This window comes from Zootoca vivipara, chromosome 5 (genome assembly GCF_965207765.1).
Source record: "Zootoca vivipara chromosome 5, rZooViv2.hap1.1, whole genome shotgun sequence".
Taxonomy (NCBI): Eukaryota; Metazoa; Chordata; class Lepidosauria; order Squamata; family Lacertidae; genus Zootoca; species Zootoca vivipara.
The window spans coordinates 31,241,414-31,259,205 of record NC_142588.1 but is presented as its reverse complement, the minus strand read 5'-3'; the positions used below and the strand labels follow the sequence as shown (position 1 = coordinate 31,259,205).

Genomic DNA, 17,792 nt, shown 5'->3' with positions numbered 1-17,792 from the left:
AGGTTTAGGGCAAATGCCTGGATAGCCTAGGCTTTTTATAAATCTTTGCTTCTATTATTGATGTGCTGGTGTAAGAAGCCAATGAGAGAGCCCTCTATTTTTGCAAGCTTTATCTAACTTCAGCTGTCTTGTTTTGTTTTTAGTCCTTGTTAAAGCTTTGCAAATTTCAAGTACTATTCCTCCCCCCCCCACTTGATAATTCATAAAGTTGCAGTGTCTTTAAAGAGAGAATTGGGACCAAGTTGGCTACACTTTTTGTGAACCTTTGTGAAAGCAATCCCCCTTGGAAGAAATAACAAGTGGATACAGTAGGTGACCATCGCGTAGACAGCTGGATGGAATAGTACAAAGAAGCCTCTCTGACAAGAAATTGGCTCAATTAGGCAGCAATTTTCACTAAATCATATTGGCCCTTTAGGTGTTCAGCTGTATCTTCAGATATCGGAGAAATAGCTGTAAGCAATCAAGTGACCTGTCTCACACTATAAACAAGAAAGATGGGGTCACTGCTCTGGCTGCCAGAGATTTGGGGATTTGCTCTTAGGTTTTTCAATTATTCCAGATGTATGACTGGAAGCTTTACAAGGAGTTATATTTGATTTTGTTCTCCCAAGTTATTTGCTGCAATTTTCAAAAAAGTATCCTCTAGTATCCTTTTTGCAGTCCTAACGTACATAAAACATCTGGCCATTCAACTTCAGACTTTTGTACGGTATATGCTGAGCAGCATGAGGTTTGAATCACTGCAATAGAACAAGTTTCTTCCTTCACATGGGCGTATAAGGGTATCTAGTTCTGTTGATTCACTACAGTCGCATGAGAGGCCCTTTCTTGATGCCTTTCTTGTGTAAATGAGAAATTTTACTATACTGTATTATTTGGTCATAATATAGTAAAGTTTATATACTAGCTTACAGCTATGCACTGTATATGTCAAAGCCTTGTAAGTGAAAATAAGTAATTCTGTTCTACTTATTCCAAGTCCGTAGGTACATAATAGCTTCCAACTGTAGATCAGTGCTTACAGTATTTTAAAAGAGAAATATTTGTTGAGGTGAGCTTGTTTTCAGTCTACAGCATACTGTTGTTTGATATTAAGTGGTTTATCAATGCCTTTGAATAAATAGATAAAATAGCAACCACTTTAAGGCTATTGAGGTAACTTGTACTAAAGTACTGGATTGCCCGTTGGCACTGCCCTCTCTCATAGTCTTCCTGTCTCCTATCCCAAATCATCAAGCTTTCTTGGGAAAAAATGGAGTTCACACACTTCTTGAAGTAAGGAAGATGAATTAATTTGTGGTTAATAAATAAAGACAGGTTGTCAGATATGGTTAGGGATGCTTTACAGATGTCACTCAGATTACAGCTGTATGTAGGATACCGTGCACAGTGGGATCCAGTTGGTGCCCATGCCTTGGTGACGTCCTCCACCCTGATCTGAAAGATCTGAGGGAGCCATTTTTTGGCTTTTGCCAGAGGCTGCATGGGAGAGAAATATGCAAATATCACTTTCCCTCTTCTTTCATTGGTGGAGGCATCCACCAGACCCAAAGCCTTTCCATATGTGCGTAAATACGTGTGCATGGCTATGTGTGACTATTTCCTCATCAGTATCCTTTCCAAGAACATGCCATGATTTTTCTTTAAGAAAAAAGATTAGTTGCAAATATCTAATCTATGGCTGTTTCTGTTTTAAACTGCTTCGTTTAAAATGAGTAAATTCTGATTTAAAATGAAACAGCATTGGTTTTTAATTTTTTGTATGGGAGGGGAACTATGCTTTAATTTGTTTGTGGTTGTGCATTCTTTCACTTGTTTTGAGGTGCTCTGCAAAACAAGATAGAGTATACTAATACAAGCATTAAATAAATAAGGAATCCAGCTTTCCTGCCCGAGATAAATGTGTGAAAACAGAGGTGTTTAAGAGTCTGAGAAGACACTGTAACAGAGGCTTAAACTGGCCTTGACGACCCACACTTTTGATGTGGCTTTCAATGGCTAATTTTGAATTGAGCTGTAGAGATGGCGTTGTGGACTGGTTTTTGGAGTTTTCCCTTATGCTGGGCTATTGGCTGCTTTTAAACATTTTTTTAGTATTATGGATGTTTTAAACAGGTTTTTTTTTGGGGGGGGTATGTTGTAAGCTGCTTTGTGAAGGATTTATTTTAAAACATGGATTACAAATCTGTTAAACAAATAAATACCACATCCTTGTTCAGTAGTCATAGAATTTTTGTAGAGTTGGAAGGGACCTTGAGAGTCATCTAGTCCTGCCACAGCCATCAACCTTCTGGTTAATAGCCAGACACACTGACCCATTGAGCCACCTGAGGTATTGCTACTTTTATGTATATTGGATTGGTTCCAGAATAAGTTAGTTATATTTAGGTATCATTGAAATAAATGGGCAATATTAGTGATTACTTAGTACTCATTGAAATCAATGGAACTTAAGTTCAAACAATTTAATCTGGTTCATACCATTCTCAGGAAAATTGCCAGAAGATGCATACAGAAAGTCTATTTCTAAAGTACACCCAGGGCAAAAGTCTAGCATTTGCCACAAAAATTAACAAACTTTGCTTCCATTGGCTACCACTGTGCTGTTACATCACTGGCTTGTAATGTCTCCATATGTGTTATACGCGCTTACTGTGGCTTTAAGCTGTTTTATTTTATAATATGCTTGCATGAATTTTTTATTATTGATATTCATGCACTCTCAGCTTCATCTTGGATGAGGACTGACAAAGCTCAATGAATTCTAAAAGTATTTCTTTTCAAAAACAAAATAAAACAAAGCCTGTGCATAAGTCAGCTGTGTAGGCTAATGTTTGCATGAACTACTGCAGGCCAAAGATTCACCCTATTTACAGTTGTACTAATTAGGACAATTATTTGATGATAATATATGCAATAGCACTATAAATAATGAAGATTGGTTATCGTGGCCATGGGTCTGTATTTATTAATCTACACAGCTGAGCTGTGGCAATTCTAAGCTACTTTAAAAACATAATAATAATCTCCAGTTATATTTGTTCTAAATACATGAAGTGGAACCAACGTGCTGTATATCTCTAATTAAGAAAATGAAAGCGCTTTCCTGACATTGTTTTGCTGTGGTTCCTTGAGTGCAAGAATCTTTTTTTCTTTTTCTTTACAGATTTCCCGATCATCACTATCTATTTTATTTTCACAGATTTTGTTCCTTCATTTCCTGATTAGAGTAATTCACTCGGAGGGAAATGAGAGAGAGCTATCCAAACAAATGTAAATTGACTAATTTTAGGCAATTATCCTGTCAAATGATTACGTTTGCTCACATTATGAAAGGAAATTGAACAGCATAAACAGAGGTTCATCACGGCTGTGTGTAGGAATGTGTGTGTAGGTTGAACTGCATACACACAAATAACAATAATTTGTTATTAATGTTCTATAGCGTGTTTCAGTGTACAGTGTTGTTTGTACGGTAAGTATCAGTAGTCTCTGGGTTACCTATGGTTTTGATTCTTCAATCTGCATTGCTAGAGTGGCCAGATGATTGACTGACTGACTGACTGATTGATTATTGATTGAGGTGGCTTGACCTGGAAGCAATGCTGGGCTGGAGGGGGCCAAAACAAGTGAAGCTTAACGCACACAAGGTAGCGGGTCTTTCTTGTGAAGAACAGGAATTTGGTGTGTTTTGGATGGGGTAATACTACCTTTGAAGAAACAACATTATTATTTATTTATTAAATTTCTATATCACCCTTCATTTGAGGAGCACAGAGGAGTGCAATAAAATAGCACAAAAAATACATAACATAGTAACAAACGAAAAACAATAAGCCCAAACACAGTTTAAAAGACCATAATTAGGCTAAGGCCTGGGGGAGAAGTCAAATGTTTTTGCCTGGTGCCTAAATACATGTACCCAAGGTACCAGGCGAGCCTCCCTGGGGAGAGCATTTCATAAGCAGGAAGCCGCTGCAGAAAATGCCCATTGCCACCCTCCAGACCTCATGTGGAAGTAAGCACATGAAAAATGACCTCAGTGAAATCATTGAATTACTTTAAAAAAACAACAACAACCACCCTAAAATGACCAAGGCATCGCAGTTTCTCTCTCACACAGACACACAATGATTTTAGTTGTCGCTGTCTTGTAAAAAGGAAGGAAAAGTTATGAATTTTTATTGAGTGACAATTGCGAATAGGGCCCATTATCCTTTTTTGTCTGCTTCATAGTGACATTTCAGTGGAATTTCATGTTGTCTTAACAAGCCAAAGGATATTAAATAAATATCTGGGGTTTTGTTTTAGGGGGATCATTTGCCTTTTCCTGCATGTAAAATGATTGTGTGAATGCTGCCTGAATTTAGATGGTGACTTTTAATTAAATCTTTTGAACTGTTGTCACTTGATTGACTGCAGTGATTTCCAAGCAAAAAATGGAAAGGACTGAAAATAAATATTCTTCAAACCCATTTCCAGTATTTAATAAAACAGCAGACAAAGCCTTTGGAACTGAGCAAATCAAGTGCCTAAATACAAATGACAAATAATAATATTTTATTGACTGGGCAATTGGTTATTAATTATTACAGGGTGGTTTAGGAGGTAGATCCGGAGGATTATAGGCATAGCTGCCAAGTTCTCCCTTTTTTTAAGGGAAATTCCCTTATGCTGAATAGGCTTCCTCGTGAGAAAAGGGAAAACTTGGCAGCTATGATTATAGGATGCCACTGCATATATAAACAAATGGCAAGAGTTTACGGTAAACTAAGTGTTGTGCCTCACTTGCAAGCATTAAATCCTTATAGAGTGTAATTAAATAAAAATACAGTTTTGTCCTCCTCCTTGGAACCCTTGGGTGGGGATTAAGTGGATGATACTGACAGCCTTCACATAAATATAATACTTTGCTACCACAGATACCCTAGTTAATTATAGACTTTCCCTGTGTGAATACAGCGTCTTCTCTGTTAACATACCCATAATATTGGCCATGTTTCCCAGTAGCCATCTTCAATGAGGGGATAAAACACAACATCTCCAAAAAGAGAATAAAAGGGGGCAAAGGTTTGCAGAAAAATTGTATGTGTTCATTTGCAAAGCTATATGAAAATTAGCTTACAATTACTATAATTTAGATATGCAATATTTCTCATAATAGCAGGCTTAGTCTAGGACTAGGTAATAATTGTTGATTGACAACTTCAAGGCCCCTGTCCTTGGGATTATTTATCTTTAAATCAGACTCGGACTAAACAGGACTTCAAATGATTAATCCAGTTTATGATTGACACAGCCCAGGAGCACGTCTACTCACAGTTTTCAGTGCGGGATGACTGTATATTTTGAGTTTGTAAAAAGGCAATGTTTGTTACTCAAATTCCCAACTGCTTGCATGTAGAAAGATTCTATTGAATTCTGATATTAACATGTTGTGCACCATCTATTTTGAAAGTTCGGAAGTTGTGCCTTCCAATGAAGCATGTGCAGCTATGCTTCATTCATTCAGGCAGCATAATGTGAAACACCAGTTCTTTCTGCTTGTTGCACACAGAGGTCTAGATTGCATTAAATTTGTTGGCAGACAGTGATTTGTGAATTCTTCTGATGGGAGTAGGGTGTATAGCATATAAGAAATTGTCTAAGGCACTTAGGGCTTGCAAGCAATTAAGTTCTACTCAGAGTTAAACTACTGAAATTAACGAACCTTAATAACATTTGTTAATTTCAGTGGATCTTCTCTGACGATGGCTGGTACTTGATTCAACCCAGAATCTTTGTTTTCAGGCAGTATTGGTATTATGTTGTCTTTGTCTCATTATCTGAGTTGCTGAGGACCTCTGTATTGTCATAATTATTGAAAATTTATTTTAAAACCCCATTAAACTATAAATGGTATTGTCTTCTTCTCTTCCCCAATGAATTTCAGCCAGATTCCTGCTAAGGGGGAAGTGCCTTTTGGGTACCTTATACAAATATATATAGCTTTCCTACTTCAAGCTCAGCTATAATTGATTCAGCAAAATAGTATACTGAGAATGATGACCATAAGATGTAAAGGTAGGGCAGGCAATACAAACCTTGTTGCTATGGTAATGATTTAATATCTGGTTTATATAACACTGAGGGTGACTTAATGCAAGGGCCTTTTAAAAACTGTTTTAAAAAATACAACCCAGCTTGAGTTCTTAAATGTTGCATATTACTTTTCTTATGGTGATCTGAGTTGTAGTTCACAGTATCTCCAACTTGCTAATCTTCCTTTTGTAGCCTGAATTAATGTTAAGACTTTAAAAAATCTGAGTAAATGTAAATTATTATAACCAATGCTCTTTCATTTCTTATGAGTGCCAGTTTACGTGTGAGAGTGAGAGTCATTTTCATTCCGAGTGAATTTACTTCCAGACCCCTATATAACTCTTCACCATAGAAACTATACAGATTTGGCTTTCAAAAATCCAGTGTATTTTAAGGAACTAGCTACATCACTTACATAAACTGCCCTAATAGTCACTATTTCCCCCAGGGCATCTTGGACCAGGAGATATACAATGACACAACACTATAGTTGCAGGGCAGAAGGAGGAGTGGCTTTGATCCCTTGGTATTTAGATCATTGATTGCTGTGTGTGTGTGTGTGTGTGTGTGTGATTTTTATGCACGTTTTGTTTCTTTTTTAACCCCCAACTTTATCTTGTTTAATTTAAATATTTTCAATACAACAATTATAAAAAAGACAGCCTAGAGTGCCCCATATCATGAATATATTGAGTGAGCAACTCAATAACCACTCCAACCACATCCCAAGTCCTGCCTAGATTCTTCGTTTCTCCCCCTTCAGTCTCAGGAGTGAAGGTAGCAGCAAACCTAGTGGGAAGCCTAGAGTTACCACCACTGGTGGAGGGGCGGGGGGAGCGCACTGCCCCCAGCACTATCAGGGAGGGGGTACCATTGCAGCAGCCCCTGGACATGCGCTGCACACACCCCCACCGTGCCGGGTGCCACGCCCCTGTGGGTGGCCCGTCACGCCTCCAGGACACACACCAAGCCCCCCGGGACGCATGCCAGCCATGCCCCCGCCTGTTCTCCACCCCCAGTGCCGGAGCATACAGCTCTGTCACTGGTTACCACAACACCAGAGCAGCAGGTGATACCAGGGAGAAGATCCAACTGCAAACAGTGACCCACAACCAGAAAATAAAAGATACCAGCAGTGAGGGTATACATCTCTCAGTCTCCTCAGAACTATTACTATTGAACTATGTAACGTCTAGATCACTTAGTCAGCTCCCAAACTCCCTGATTTACCTGCTGCTCATCTCCATGCTTTATTTGTATTCTGGAAATAATAATAATAATAATAATAATAATAATAATAATAATAATAATAATAATAATTTATACCCCGCCCATCTGTCTGGGTTTCCCCAGCCACTCTGGGCGGCTTACAACAGAAAAATGAAATAAAACAATTAAACATTAAAAGCCTCCCTAAACAGGGCTGCCTTCAGATGTCTTCTAAAAATCTGGTAGCTGTTTTTCTCTTTGACATCTGATGGGAGGGCGTTCTCCATAAGGAATGGAGAAGGTGATCAAAACCTGCTTTATATAAACCTGAAAAATGGTCATAAAACCCACCCAGTTGGTTCAAAGTATGAAAATTCACATCATTCTTAAGAGATAAATTTTTTTTAGTATAGTTCTATTCATCTATGACCTTTCCGACAACTATCCATGCCCTTTTTTGAAGGCCTTCTCTACACAACTGCAAAGGGAGGGCTAAATCTTGTCATTTGTGAGAATGCTTTGACAGATAGTTTGACCTTTCAATTTACTTGTTGCACAGAGCATGATTTGCAATTGACTTAAGATTTGGCATTTCGGCACAAAGTATCCATAATGAGCTTATCCTAAAGGGATTATACAGGCAGAAGAACTAAGATATCAAATGTATTTCGATACATACATATCAGGGTTTATAATTAATAGAAAATAAATTATAAGAGAAAGAAGCAATGCCTAAAGGAGACCTTATTAAAACCCTATGTTTAATAGAGTGTGTTGTATAAAAGCTGTTGTAATTTAACTTCTTGTTGACTATGACTTACCACACATGAAATCAGGGGAACCCAATTTGCTTATTTTCCTTGTGGCAAAATGGGTGGATTACTCACTGTGCATAGCTGCCAAGTTATCCCTTTTTTTAAGGGATTTTCCCTTATACTGAATAGGCTTCCTCGCGAGAAAAGGGAAAACTTGGCAGCTATGCTCACTGTGGTAATCTATGAGAAACGAACAGCTGTTCATAAGTGCTTTTGCTAAGATGTTTGCATGGCTTCTGAGAACTCCTGCATTTCTTTAATGTGTGACATGAAAAGCAGCCAACTGAAGCTGAATATACTAAATAACATTAGAACAGAATGGAAGGTTCGTACCCTTTTAGTCCAATATCCTGTTTGTAACAGTAACTTCAAAGGAATTCTATATCACAGCTAGCAGCATTCTACAGCTTGGAACATGAACATGTCCTGCAGTCTTGAATGATGAAATACCAGCATAGTCAAAAATAGTCAACCAGCCTTCTAATTATAAACACTTTTACTGGGAAGTAACTTCTGTTGATTTCAAATGAAACTACCTTATCATGGAACCTGGCAATCAGCAGAACAAGACACTAAAATATTTAACGGTCTTTAAACATTTTATGTTTTAATGGTGTAGTGGCAAGAAATTATCCATTGCTATGGGACAGAGTGAAATATATCACATTTCTGTACTCCCAAGTCTAAGTCAGAACAGTGAACCCAGACTCATAGTTTCTCTCACATGACAAACCACAAGTTGTGGCCAAGACATGCCATGAGTTCGGATTTGGATTTATGCTAAACCCAAGCCATGGCTTAATTCTGCGTGGTTTGGCAGCAGCACAATCACATGAGGCACAAATCACCAATGATATTCAGTCAGTGTGCTTGCATGCTTGCACATGCATGCTTAGCCATGGGTTGGGTTAGATATATTACATGCAAACTGGGCCAGAATTGTGAGGCTTGCAACTACTTGCATGCTTTTCTTATCATCATCAACAGTGTCAATGTTGGGGAAATCTTGAGCAGAATGTCTAGCAACCCTTGGGATATGGCAATAAAATCAGGCCCAAATGCTGAAGTAAAACCATCAACTATTCGTTAGTTTTCAGGAATCCACAGAGGGTAAATGTCCTGAATTACAACACATACAATCAATAATGTCTGTTCCATTTATAGTTAGAAAACCAGCAAATGAGAAGATTGCAAAGACAGTGGTGACATTTCTTAAAATATGCATAGACTTGTTGCCAGTATATTATTGCCTTGGGCAAATCCTGAAGTGGGTATTCCTCCTCCATCTCTGCACAAGTATCAATTATTGAAGCATTCTGCTTAGGTTAGCCTTTAGCTTGTGCAGGTTATATGATTAAGAGGATACTTTGTTCTTCGCTATGTTAGATGAGAGGCATAGGAATTAGTCAAACAACAGTTTTCATGGAGTCCTGCCACACTAATTGAACTGCTCAGTGAAATTAGTGTTCAGAACTCAAGATCCCTGAACCGATGTATCAGCCTTTCAAGAGATTTGGAACACCTTTACTGCTGCTGTTGGCCTCTCTGCTTGTAAATAATTCTAAATATATGTTTTTGGATTCATTGTGGAAAAGATCCCAGTATCGATGCATTATAACATATACAGGGCCGGCCCTAAGGCAAGGCTAGGTGGCGCCGCACCGTGGCGCCTGCGGCAGCCGTGCTGTGCACAGCACCCGCCAGACAGCCGTGCTGGGAAACGGGGCGGGGGGGAGGCGCCGGAGGGATCTTCGCAGATATGCTTAAGACGGCCCTGAACATATACCTCTTTTGTAAGATAAATATGAATACCTATTTAGACTATAAAATAATAATAATACCGTGCCCATTTCTCAAGGATAGCAATACCTTCCGGACAGTTTAGTCTTCCTTATTGATATCAAATATTATTTGACTGTATTTTACCATGTTTTGTTATGTTATAGTTTATGGCATTGTAAGCCATCTTGAGTATATTTTATTTTATTAATAAATTTCTATGTTACCCTTCATCCAAGGAGCACAATATAAAAACACAATAATACATAACACAATAATAAGCAAAAACAGTAACCCCCCACAGTTTAAAAGGCCACAGATTGTTTCATTAGCCCAAGGCCTGAGAGAAGAATGTTTTTGTCCAGCTGATGCAGTTTAGCTGGGGGTGATGAGGCAGATGTTGCTTGGAGCTATTGAGTCGGAGCTTCAGTCCAATGAGGAGCCATGTACCCTCAAGTGCCCCACTGCAGAGGTGGATTTAGGGGAGCACAACTGGTCTGGTCACACTGGCCACTAAGCTTCAGGGGCGCTGCAGGGAACGCCACAACTGTGATTTAGAACGGAGCATGAGAAACGGTGGGGAGGTGTTTGTACCAAAACTCCACCAGAAAGGGTATACAACTATTTTCATACAAAAGATCCTCATTTGCCGAATGATTATACTCTAGGAAAGATACAGCATGGTGTATGTATAGAATTCTGTATAGAAAATGTGTAATATTAGAAAGAAAGTCTATTTTATTAGATGAATGATGCAGTTCCTTCCTTTTTTGTTGCTGAGCTGAACATAATGAGCAAAATGGCTTGCATTTGTCCTGCCAAAGTAATATCCAAAACATATATTATTATGCTGATATACTGTCAAGTGTAGCAGGCATAGCTGCTAGACTGAAATCAAATGGTCAGTTGAACTTGATTTAGGTTATCATAAATATCCTTTGTAGATATTGTCAGTGAATATTTAACTAGTTTTGAAATCATAAGGCTCATATCTCAATGAATGTAAATTGCAGTGTAGTGATGCCTTTTCTTCAGTTAGCAGCTTTGACATTCACTAAGACTAAGGAGCTAGTGTTGTCTGTGACTTTGAGCTTCAGCTTGTCTTTTACAAAGACAGTTTTGTTTTTATTATCTCTAAAAGTGTCAAAATAGTAAGGGGATTAGATTTTGGCTCCCCCCCCAGTATGCTTTCTATGATTTTATGGGGATTAGATGCTCATTTTGCCATGCAAAAGAATTCATTTAGATTGTTACATCCAGTGAGACCCTTTTTAAAAAAGATATTCTATGGCTGAGATAATGCCTGCAACCTTTGCGTTAGGGCTGGGGAATTTTTTACCCACCCATGGGCAACCTTATAGGAGCTGGATGCCAGTGATAGGGGAAGCCAGGGGGCAAAAAGTGGGTGGTGCAATAGATGTGACTTAACTTCATACGTCAGGCTATATTCCAGCCACACACAAAAATCAGAGGGTTCTGCACACACCCAAACACCACCCAGGCGAGCAAGAGGCTTTGTAGCTCAAGGGCATCTTTCAGTCAGACAAAAGTACTTGAGGTGGGCACAAAGCAGGGGCAATGGGGTGTGTGTTCTGGGGAAGAGTCCTGAGGCTGGTTAGAGAGGCCTGGAGCATTTGGCTCCCATCACTGATTGAAGACAGGGTTCAGCATCCCTTGCCCTAATGATCCCATTGGTCTTTAATGAGATTAATACCCAAATGTCTAAATATATAAAAATAGCATTTAGAGACAGTACTTCCTTGGACCCTCTCACACATAGCTGTCAACTTTCAGATTTGAAAATAAGGGATCAGCAGCAGCCTCACCTGTCCCAGGGACAGTCTATGGTATATCTAACAATCCAGGATAGCAGCGGGAAACAGCACTGGAATGAGGGAATTCCCAGCAAAAAAAAGGGAGGGTTGACAGCTATGCTCTCACAAGAGTGAATGCACAATTCTGAAATGATATTCCAAGTCAAGGATGCCTATGTAATTGTTACACTTGTAGGGATCATATATTCTGTGTAGAAGCAAAACTTTGTCCATTTGGTACTCCCTGTCCCTTTTGACAAATATTTGTATGGCTGACAGATTGGTAAATGCCATGGTTTATTGGCTTCTCCTGTTAAAATTCAATTTTCTTACACTCCCTTGAACAATGCAACGGCTGTCCATGCAGAAATCCCTGAATACCAGGTGTAACATCTTGTTAGTGCCAACATCATTCTTAGATAACAGTGTTGCCACAGCTCCATCTACTTAGGCTTCTAAAGTTGTCATATTGTACCTATAGCCATTATCACGCATCACTTCTGTTTTCAGGTAACTTGCTAAACAGAAAATAAGAAAACCTAGTTCTTTATGTCAAGGTACCATGCATCTTTCTAGGAAAGCAACCTGTATTTCATACAATTGCTTCCTGGTGGTCTTCAAAATGATTGTCAGTTGCATCCAGTTTGCTGACAGAAGCCTCTTTGATTCCATGGAAGCTCCCATCAATATAATGGGCAAGGATGCTATTTTCACTCCCCTCTCTTTTAAAAGGTATCCCAAACTAGGTGTGATGGAGCTGAAGGGAGGGTGTAAATATATTGGGGGGGGGGTGTGTGTTTGGTTTTCCTATTCCACTAATAAATGCTCCTGCAGATACCAAGAGCCTTCTGTTATCAAAGGCTCCTAGGTTCAAATGCGAGAGTATTGAGGAAATCTGATATCAAAAAGAAATTGACTGTCAAATAATGTAACTATTCTCCTGAATACTTTTTGTTGTTGTTGTTCTTATGTTGAGGGTCAGGAACCTGGGGGTGATTGAGGCCTCTCTTACCCTAACCCCCCCCCTTTGCAGTCCATCATCTGCTTCATATTCCTCAAGTGCTTTTGCTTAGCTGACATGAAGTGTGAAGTATCTTCATTGCTAGGCAAGGAGGATGGAAAGTGTGTGTGTGTGTGTGTGTGTGTGTGTAGAAACTCCTGACTTTAGTGTGTCTGGAATGTACCCTGCTATTCAAAGATTGTTATTGCATCCATTGCTCTGCCCAGTTTTTTGTTTTGAATATTTATTAAGAAAAAAAAAGTTAAACAATACAAATTGCCAATACATAATCAACTGTAGTTCCCCCCCCTTCCCCGCATCCCTCCCTTTCCCACCCTTTCCCACCCTCTCAGGACTTCCCTCAGCTTCCTTCTCTGATTTGTTTATGCATATTATTTTCTGCATGTTAATAAATTGTACATATCATTACATTATCAATCAAATGTTATTCTAATAAATTGGGCATGTTTATTCAAAACTTGTCAAGGAGTCCAAATCATTTTGTTGTCTTTTTAAGTAGTATGTAAAAAGTTCCCATTCTTCCTTGAAATCATGATTGTCCGTCTCATGTACTGTATGTTAATTTTGCCAGTTTCGCATAGCTCATCAATTTTTCTTGCCATTGTTGTTTCGTTGGGACTTCCTCATTCTTCCATCTTTGTGCTAACAAGACTCTTGCCACTGTTGTAGCATACATAAATAAGTTCTTTGTTTTCCTTGACAGGTCTTGTCCTAAAATCCCTAACAAAAATGCTTCTGTTTTTTTTTTTTACAAATGTTCTTTTAAACATTTTTTTCAATTCAATAAATATCATCTCCCAAAAATTTTTCACTTCTCTACATTCCCACCACATACGATAAAATATACCTTCCTTTTCTTTCCATTTACAACATTTATTTAACCCAGTTTTGTACCTTTTTGCCATTTTTACTGGTGTAATATACCATCTGCACATCATTTTCATGTAATTTTCCTTCAAAAGAGAACAGTCTGTAAATTTTAAATCTACTTTCCACAATTTTTCCCAGTCCTCAAATTGTAAGAAAGAAATATACTTCTCTCCACAGTTCTTTCCCTTCTCAAACAGTGGTAAGAAATGAGAGTTAGTCTATAGTTTCGGATTGTAATCTGACTGTAATCCAAAATATTTGTAGTCCGACATGTTTTAATGTATTATAATCCAAATTCCAAATTATAAATTCCAAGAGATATGCTTCCAAAGATGTCAGAGACAGTTAAGAAGTTACTTGCTGGCAGAACTTTTTCAGTAAAGTTCCTGGTCTTCGATCAGCACTTTTAATCCAACTCCCACTCCAGCTGTTCCAGGGTCTCTTCCCTTCCTGGGAGATTTCTCTCCCAATGAAGGTAGAGAGTTGTCTTGCAAGCCTCGGTGTGTGCCTCCAAGTTTCAGGGTTTAGGATTTAAATTCTTGTACTGTATTTCCCAGCCTCTCTTTAAACAAGAGCCTTTTGCTGCTCTGCCAGTTATCACTCAGTCTGTCAAGTTGTATCTCTGCCCAGCTGCCAATATATGTTTCAAAGTTGCCCTGCTGAAGAACAACCAAATAAATTGTATCCAATATGTATCCAAAGAGAAGGGAAATCTCTTCTGTTCCAAAGTTGCTAAATAGTCTCCTTTAGCTGCTGCTACTATGCTCTGCTCCCATTCACAAAAAGTTCCCTTGCAGAGCCTGTCCACAGAAAATGGAAGCTGACTTCCTTTTTTGCTTTCGTTTCGCCAAATCAATACATTTGGATCTAAATTCCTCTTAAAAGTTTTAATTTGGTTGTTACCTCTGTTTGGAAAATCCGCTGTTTATGGTGACAGCATGTGGCTTCAGCTGCAGGGTACATTGAAGCCATGAGCGGACTCAAGCCTCTTCCCCTTTGCAACGCAGCGAATGGTAAATCAAGGTTGGGGCGAGTTCTCCATGCTCCACTCGACCCTTTAGACCTCCCACTTGTCCATGGTTTTTTTTCAGGGGGCGCCTAGCCCTGGCACACACCCCTAAGCGCCCTTACAGCAAGAACCGTGTCGCCCCCCATTGCCTCCGCAGCAAACCGGAAGTATTGCTCTGCCCAGTTTTGCCCTTTGCTCCACCCACTTTTACCTTTAGCTCCGCCCACCACTGTTGTGCAGTTCCCAGTATTTCCCCTGAGGGAATGTGGCTCTTGGACTGGCAAAGGTGTTCCACCCCTGCCTTACAGGGTAACTCATGAAGACTCATGAGTGTGCTACAGCCAACCCGAAATTGTGGGATCCCATGCATAATAAATTATCTTGCCATATTTCTGAGTTGCTGCAGAAATTTTGCCTGCTAAATGCAGGGTGGTATCAGAGTTCATTTCATCATTCACCACTTCTGGCAACCAAATGTAATGTGACTTGATAGATCCAAATCATGTGACTGGCTGATTCATTATATATAGTTTTTATTATATATAGTTTTTCTTTGGAGGTCATTTCAGGTACCATCCTGCCTCAGTTTTGTTACATGATAGTTTTAAAATGTTATGATCTACCTTTAACCATTGGAAAGTACATGGTGTGGCTTCATAAGTCACAGAGGCATGGGGGGAAATAGAGAATTTTTCCCATGTCCATTCTAGTACTTTGTTCATTCGATATACACATCTGTAAAGATTGCTGGCTTAAGGAAAAAGTGAAGGATAAGCGAGGCAGCACAATTACTATTAAATGGCTTTTGTAAAACGTTCGTTCCCCTTATCAACAGATCACAGAAATGCAAACGAAAATCTAGGCTTTTAAAATAAGGAATATTGAAGTTCCTTGATAAGATCAGTATTGCTGGAGAAATATCCCTCGAAATACAGCCTTTCTACCCTTCAATAAGCAACTGTAGGGGAGCTTTTATATTTTCTAGGTTACATCTTAGTGCATGTGAGCCACATTGACCCAACAGAGGTGGTGATTTCCAGAATCCTTTGCAATGTAGCAGATTAATTATTGTTAATAGTGCTTCATGGGGAAGGAAGTTTGAAAACCAGCGGGCCAGCCAGGGAGGAACTTCTATATTCTCATTTTGGCATTGCCATACTGGTTCTCCTTTACCTGTTCCCTCCACACCCTTTTCCTTGCATGTTATGCCTTTTTAGTTTTTAAACCAAAGGGCACAGTTTATCTCTCATTTTTAAAAAATAAATGTGAGTTGCTTTGGGAAACAATATTTGAGAAGTAGGATAGAAATCAAATTAATTCTAGGTGCTACATCACAATTATGTTGGTTTTGCAGATTTTTTAAACTTCAGTACATGTAAAAAAGAGACTGCTATTTCAGAGGGGCTGTTCTGTACCCTGCTCCTAAATAATGCATTGTGACAGAGTAGATTTGTCTTGCTATGCTGTATAATCCTAAACCTGTAAGATCTCTGCCATCCCCAGCTGGGAAAACCTTACATCGCAGGAGGCATAACACTTACTGTTTTTATATTGATTTATTACAGCCTTGTATTTTAAATATTGTTGTAAGCCCCTCTGAGCAATGCAAATGCATTGGAAGGTCTGTATTTAAATCTCTCAGGTTGGCTTATAATAGATATAGAATTCTCCACCTTAAAGAATCTCCTCTGCTTGTTCTCTATATGCATAGAAATTCCACAGGATTTTATGTATGGGCCATGCTGTCAAATCATTTAATGAAATGCTGTTAAGTCCTTAGTCATCAGTTTGATGATGCCAAGGAACTCAAGCATATTTTTGCTCATAATTCAAGTATGAAATTCTGCATTTATACATTCTTGTAAATATGTATTTTTCATCAAGCTCTTATTTTTTAAAAAAAAAATTACGCTGTCTCAGTAGTATAAGGTATAAATATATAAATGCTGTCACTTTCCAGGTATTTATGCATGCACACAAAAGCTCATGCCAATGAAAAGCTTAGTTGGTCTCTAAGGTGCTTATGGAAGGAATTTTTTTTATTTTGGTTCAGGTATTTAGAAGCATTCATGGGTTATGTGTACTGTTGGCAATCCTTGTTAAAGATGTCTTGTTTACTATACTAGTAATTTTGTCACTCCGGGACATCATTTATTTTGGACTTGTGCTCTGTCAACATTTCTAATTGCTTAATTAGCTGCTATGTGGCTGAAATAATGCTTCAGAAATGAATGCTCCTCACCCCCATTTCCCCCACTTACATGTGAACTTAATTTGCTCCTTACCTTATAGAGTCATACCTCGGTTTAAGTACGCTTCGGTTTGAGTACTTTCAGTTTAAGTACTCTGCGGACCCATCTACAATGGATTAATCCACTTTCCATTACTTTCAATGGGAAAGTTCGCTTCAGGTTAAGTACACTTCAGGTTAAGTACGGACTTCCAGAACCAATTGTTTACTTAAACCGAGGTACCACTGTATGTCCAATGTTGAGATTTTTTAGTTCATTGAGATAAAGTTCATCAGATATATCAAAGATCGAGGAAATGATTTAATCAAGTCCAGCAGCAGCCCTCACAGAAATCTTTTCCCTGTGGGCATACCCTTTGGTAGTTCCATCTTTATCCATTATTAACAGTTTGAAATATCATTCCATTTTCTGCCTGCACTAATTTGCTGAGTTAGCTTCTGTTAATTATGACTTTAATCTGTGATTCAGAGCACGACAGGGGGCAAAATTAACCAATTTCCACAGCACTTTTTTACTGTGCTGCTTCATTCTCTCTTTTTTTCAACTGACAGTGTGGAACAGAGCTGGTGTGAATATGTTGCCTATAAAGAGATCTGGGCATTACCACTTTGTTGCCCTTTAGTCTTTTCACTAACCATATTGCAGACTTGCACAACATTGCCGAGATTCTTTCCTAAGAGAATTTTATTCACTACTGGAAAATATCTTATCTTAGATAGTATGCTCATGGATATGAATTTGAAAAGTTCTCAGAAGGATGGATCTGTGGCTATGTGAAATGTCTATTGCTTATGTTACTGTATTCTTGTGAAAATCTATAAAAATATATGTGCTGGCAAGGTAAATATAAGGAAGGACTTCCCATTAAGAAACAAACCACCAAGAACACTGATTTGCGGCACTTTGTAGCCAGCTTCCCATGCTTCAGTTAAAGCCCAG

The 17,792-nt window shown here is 38.7% G+C and overlaps 1 protein-coding gene across 5 annotated transcripts in view; it reads left to right on the top strand.

Annotated features, from left to right (window-relative positions):
- Nucleotides 1-17,792, top strand: part of PRKG1 (protein kinase cGMP-dependent 1) — a 581,919-nt gene that overhangs the window by 417,151 nt on the left and 146,976 nt on the right. The window lies entirely within an intron of this gene.